This window comes from Tachyglossus aculeatus, chromosome 2, assembly GCF_015852505.1.
Source record: "Tachyglossus aculeatus isolate mTacAcu1 chromosome 2, mTacAcu1.pri, whole genome shotgun sequence".
NCBI classification, from domain to species: domain Eukaryota; kingdom Metazoa; phylum Chordata; class Mammalia; order Monotremata; family Tachyglossidae; genus Tachyglossus; species Tachyglossus aculeatus.
Genome location: NC_052067.1, coordinates 46,850,351 through 46,856,533, shown reverse-complemented (window position 1 = coordinate 46,856,533; position 6,183 = coordinate 46,850,351). Strand labels below are relative to the sequence as shown.

General features: G+C 41.6%; 1 non-coding gene across 1 annotated transcript; it reads left to right on the top strand.

Annotated features, from left to right (window-relative positions):
• The first annotated feature begins 5,559 nt into the window (after window positions 1-5,559).
• On the top strand, window positions 5,560-5,697 carry LOC119924726. The gene has a single exon (XR_005449422.1). It is a non-coding gene; the product is annotated as a small nucleolar RNA SNORA7 (small nucleolar RNA).
• The last annotated feature ends 486 nt before the right edge of the window (window positions 5,698-6,183 follow it).

Genomic DNA, 6,183 nt, shown 5'->3' with positions numbered 1-6,183 from the left:
GGCTCACAGTCACAATTCCCATTTTATAAAAGAGGGAACTGAGGCACAGATAAGTTCAATGACTTGCTCAGGATCACACAGCAGACAAGTGCCAGAGCACGGATTAGAACCCACGTCCTCTGACTCCCAGGCCTGTGCTCTTACTACTAGGCCACAATGCTTCTGTTATTCATATTAATGCCTGTCTCCCCCTCCAAGATGTACACTCATTATGTACAGGGAACATGACTGCGAAGTCTGTTAAAGTGTACTCTCCCAAGCGCTTGGCACACTGCTTTGCACTTAGTAAGCCCTAAATAAATACCACTGATAGATCGATTGATTAATTGATTGAACATTTACCGTGTGCAGAGAGCCCTGTAATAAGCACTTGAAAGAGTACAATATGACAGAGGTGGTAGAGGTCCCTTGCCCACAATGAGTTTATAGTCTAGACGAATCCCGGGCCTGTTCTCTTTCCACTGGACCTTGCTGCTTCTCACTGACTTCTGTTGATTCAGTTGTTGCCATTTTTGCCCACTCCTTGTGGCCGTAATAGATTCAGAAATACTGTAGAGATAAAGCACTAAAAGGAGACAGACAAATCTGAGGGCAAATATGCTGATCCTTTTGCGTTCACGGATGTATCCCCAAAGATAGATTGCTTCCAACATTTATCTTCCCTATGGCAATTTTGATTAAAGCATTCTCCCATTCACGTTCCTTCAGAATTGTTCCTATTGTGAATTGCTTGATAATGCCTTTTCTGTCAGATAAAAGCAGTCTGGCCTGGAGAGAAGACCACAGGCCTGAGAGTCAGAGGACCTGAGTTCTAATTCTCCTCTGCCAATTCATTCATTCAATCATATTTATTGAGCACTTACGTGTGCAGAGCACTGTACTAAGCACTTGGAAAATACAATTCAGCAACAAAGAGGGATTGTCTAATCCCTGCCCATAATGAGCTCACAGTCTAGAATTGCTTTTCGTATGACCTTGGGCAGGTCACAACTTCTCTGTGTTTCAGTTCTCCTCTTCTCCCTCCTACATAGACTGTGAGCCCCATGCCAGGCAGGGACTGTGTCCAACTTAATTAACTTGAACCCACCCCTGTGCTTAGTACAGTTTTTGACACATAGAAAGCACTTAACAAATATCATTAAAAATATTCATTGTCTCTAGACTATAATCTCCTCTTCTAGACTGTAAATTCCTTGTGGGCAGGGAGTACATTTACACACTCTGTTACACTGTACTTTCATAAGTGCTTTAAACTGTAAAATGGGGATTTTATCTCTCCTCCCTCCTACCTAGACACCGAGCTCAAGTGGGTCAGGGACTGTGTCCTATCAATCAATCAATCAATCATATTTATTGAGCGCTTACTGTGTGCAAAGCACCGTACTAAGCACTTGGGAAGTACAAGTTGGCAACATATAGAGACAGTCCCTACCCAACAGTGGGCTCACAGTCTAAAAGGGGGAAATGGAGAACAAAACCAAACATACTAACAAAATAAAATAAATAGAATAGACATGTACAAGTAAAATAAATACATAAATAAATAGAGTAATAAATATGTACAAACATATATACATATATACAGGTGCTGTGCGGAAGGGAAGGAGGTAAGATGGGGGGATGGAGGGGGACGAGGGGGAGAGGGGGAGAGGAAGGAAGGGGCTCAGTCTGGGAGGCCTCCTATCTGATTAACTTATATCTATCCCAGAGTTTAAAACAATTAATAACACATAGTAAGCACTTAAGAAAAATAAAAATAAAAAATAAAATAAGCCAGGCCTCATAAATAAAATAAGCTCTCCCCATCCTCCAGGCCTTCTTGAAACCCCATTTCTTCCAAGAAGCCTTCCCTGATTAGGACAGTGCTCTACACACAGTAAGCGCTCAATAAATATGATTGATGAAGTGATTAATTCTCAACACCCTAATTTGTGTTAACCCATTAGCCACCTTTAGCACTTATGAACAGGCAGTCCTCAATCAGCCAGTTGAATGAAAGCTTACTGTGTGCACAGCACTGTACTAAGTGTTTGGAAGAGTACAATACAACTGATCTGGTAGACACATTCCCTGCCTAAAAAGAGCTTATAGAACAGAAAGGGAGACAGATAAAAAAAATAAATTGCAGATCTGGACATAGGTGCGATGGGGCTGAGGGTTGGGTGAATATCAAGTGCTTAGAGTGTATGGATTCATTCAATCATATTTATTAAGCACTTACTGTGTTCAGGAGACTGTACTAAATGCTTGGGAAAGTACAATGCAACAATGGAGAGTGGGCAATTCCTGCCCACAACCAGCTCACAATCTAGAGGATCCAAATGAATAGATGACGCAGAAGGGAGAGGGAGTAGAAGAAATAAGGATTTAATTAGGAAAGGCCTCTCTGACACCTGTCTACTATGTGACCTTGGGCAAGTCACTTCCCTTCTCTGTGCCTCAGTTACCTCATCTAGAAAATGGGGATTGAAACTGTGAGCCCCACTTAAGACAGAGACTGTGTCCAACTTGATTTGCTTGTATCCACCCAACAAATGGTAAACCATTTGCTAAATGCTCCCAAGCATTTAGTACAGTGCTCTGCACACTTCAGGTGCTCAATCAACACCATCGATTGATCGATTAATTGAATGCTTTATTAATTGATTGAATGAATGAATGAAGAACTGACAGGGACACTGTGAAATCCCCCAGGGACAAAGGAGGCCTAATTGTTTGAGGATCTCTTTGATGTGTGATTACAGTCGATCTGTGACCTCTGGGTACTTGATATTCACCCCAACCTCAACTCTCCCGCAATTATGTACATATCTTTAAATTCATTCAATCATTCATTCAATCGTATTTGTTGAGCACTTACTGTGTGCAAAACGCTGTACTAAGCACTTACACTCTGTATTCTAAATTATTCATATTCACTTCTGTCTCCTGCTATATACTTTAAGCTACTTGTGGGCAGGGAACATGACTGCTAACTCTGTTGTATTGTACTTGCCCAAGTGCTTAGTGCAGTGCTGTGCACATAGTAAGTGTTCAATAAAGCCCATTGATTGATTGATTGATTGAGGGGGGCAGTTGTCATCTTGCTTGCCAGGAGGGGACAAGGATAGAGTGCCCAGTGCTTAGAACAGTGCTCCAGCCCTTAGAATAGTGCTCCAGCACTTAGAACAGTGCTTGGCACATAGTAAGTGCTTAACAAATACCATCATTATTATTATTTGATTAGGAAAGTGACTGTTCTTCTTTAATACACTCCAAAGCAGGTAAAATCAAAGTTTATATTATTTTCCCTCAACATATTCTTTATCTCTTTTCTTTCTTTTTCTCTCTTGGATTAAGCCTTCTCATCCATTTGGCATTGCTCAGTACCATGAAACAAAAGTGTTTTACTCAAACTAGGAGGAATGAGAGCGAATTAATAACTAATCACTTTCATCATAGTTCTGTAAACTAAAAAGACAGGCATATTAAAAAAAATTACACCTTCTTGAGTTCCAAAGCTTGGTTGATGAAGGAAAGGCAGGGATGGACACCCACTGTGTCAGAATAACAAGACGGCAGACATTTTAAAAAGAGAAAATAGTGTACACCAGATTTCTAGTATGACTCCATCATGCAGTGGAGATCAGGGGCACATGAGGGGTACGATAACAAAGCAGTTACCCTCCATCCCCACACCTGTCTCCCCTTCCCCTCGCCCTGAATGAAATACCACGGAGGAAACCGTATAGATTTAATTAATTAATTAATTCATTCATTCATTCAATTGTATTGATTGAGCGCTTACTGTGTGAAAAGCACCGCACTAAGTGCTTGGAAAGTACAATTAGAGAGATTTCACAGAACCATTCATATTTTCCTATTTTCCCTAAAGCTTTCTTAAAGAGTGGGAGAGATTTATTTTCCTTTCCAAATGACTGAAGACACCTAAAGACTAAAATTTTATTTTCTGCTTGTAATGGATGCATGTATGATAGGCCTATTTTTGGACTTGTCAAGAAACGACATGTGCGTCTACAATTTATTGTTTAATCTCTCCAAGTGGGTACACAGTTCACAGTTCATGTGAAAGGAAAATGCATAAGAAATGTGTTATGTAGGCTTAGGTGTCTGTCCTATTAAGAGTCAATCAATGGTATTTATTGAGCACTTATTGGGTGCAGAGCACTGTATTAAATGTGGCAGGAAAGGGATTTAATTCAGGAGAAATCTCTGGCATCTTGGTTCAGACTCAACAGGACATGGGCTGTAAGACACTTTCCCTGATAGAATCACCCCTCTTCTTGGGTCAGTCTGTCATTAGAAGGTTGGAAAAATCCACACTCATAATTTCTCTCTTCAATCCAGATTACAGACTCATGAAGGGTACATAAATGTTCATGGAAATGACAATGGGAAACTTTTTCATCTCTCGCTGTTTAGCTTGCTTTCACAATATTCAAATAGATTTGGCTTTTGTAACTTTCACTAATTAAACCTTCTAAAACAGATGGATTTGCAGAAATTACAGGGTTTAAAATATCATCTTAATTGGTTTACGATCTATGTGACACTACAGTGCCATTCAGACTGTATAATGTATACGGATTGCACAAACAAGATACCACGCCAATTAATTTTCTTAAACTGTTAATTTTTTTTAATGTTTCCTGCATTACATAATCCCTTTCCCATTAGCTATTCTCAAAGTGTGCCTAGCCAACTCCAGCTTTGATGACACAGACTGAAGCCTTCAACTGAACTGGAAAGTTCTCCCGGTTTCCTTGGATATATTTTTCACTTACTAAAACCAGCGACAGTACCTGTGACTTCATTTGAACCAGGGATGTCAGTCAATCAGTGGTATTTCTTGAGTGATTACTGTGTGCAGAGCACTGTACTAAGTGCTTGGGTGAATGCGAAGCAACAGAGTTGGTAAATACATTTCCTGCCCACAATGAGCTTACAGTCTAGAGGGGCCATGATAGTCAGTCTGTTTCCATGGAACAGGCAAATTTACCTGAGTATCTACTGCACTGTCATAGCCAGGATGGAGCTGGTTATTAATCAATCAATCAATCAATTGTATTTATTGAATGCTTACTGTGTGCACAGTGCTGCACTAAGGGCTTGGGAGAGTACAATATAACAATGTGAAAGACACATTCCCTGCCCAGAATGAGCTTACAGTCTAGAGAAGCAGCATGGCTTAGTGGAAAGAGCATGGGCTTGGGAATCAGAGGTCAGGGGTTCTAATCCCGGCTCTGCCATTTGTCAGCTGTGTGACTTTGGGCAAGTCACTTAACATCTCTGTGCCTCAGTTACCTCATCTGTAAAATGGGGATTAAGACTGTGAGTCCCACGTGGGACAACTTGATTACCCCCAGTGCTTTGAACAGTGGTTGGGACATAGTAAGTGCTTAACAAATAGCATTATTGTTATTATTATTATTATTATTAATATCATTATTAGCAGGTCATTAAAAGCTTCTGTATTTCTCAGCCATTGGCATCCCCTTGTGGAGGAGGCAGAGAGGAAGGTTGATCCGGGGTCCTTTGGGGAGAGGTAAGAGAGAAGTTAACCTCTCAGGGTCACACCTGGAGAGTTTCCAGTACTCTACCAGTCTTAGCGACGGGAGGGAAAGTCACGCAGAGGCCTACCCACTCCATTCCTAGCTTGGCCAGTGGCTAGCGAGTGGAAGGCAATCTGCTACAAGTCCAAACTCACCCGTGCTGGATAGCAGCAGCATGGGACAGAGTCGAGGGCGGAGACTCAGGTTTACTGTCAGGAAGGAGGCAACGGTAAACTGCTTCCGGATTTTGATAAGAAAACTCTGTGGATCCACTACCAGAACGATTGCAGTCAGAGGTGGGGCGTTCTGGGAGAGATGTGTCTGTGGTGTCGCTATGGGTCAGATACGACTCAACAGCATAAGACAACAACAACAACAAGAGAGAAATGTAGGGAGACACCCAGAGTCAGGGAGATTCTATGGGGAGAGTCCAGCAAAGTAGGGGAAAAGGGTCTTCCACCATTTTAATCCCGCTAGACTGTAAGCTCCTCGAGAAATCAGTGATATTTATAGTGCTCACTGTGTTTAGGGTACTGTCCCAAGCGCTTGGGAGACTTCGTTATAATAGGGCTGGTAGACACTTTCCCTGCCCACACTGAGCTTATATTGCAGTCCCCCAAGAACTTTACCA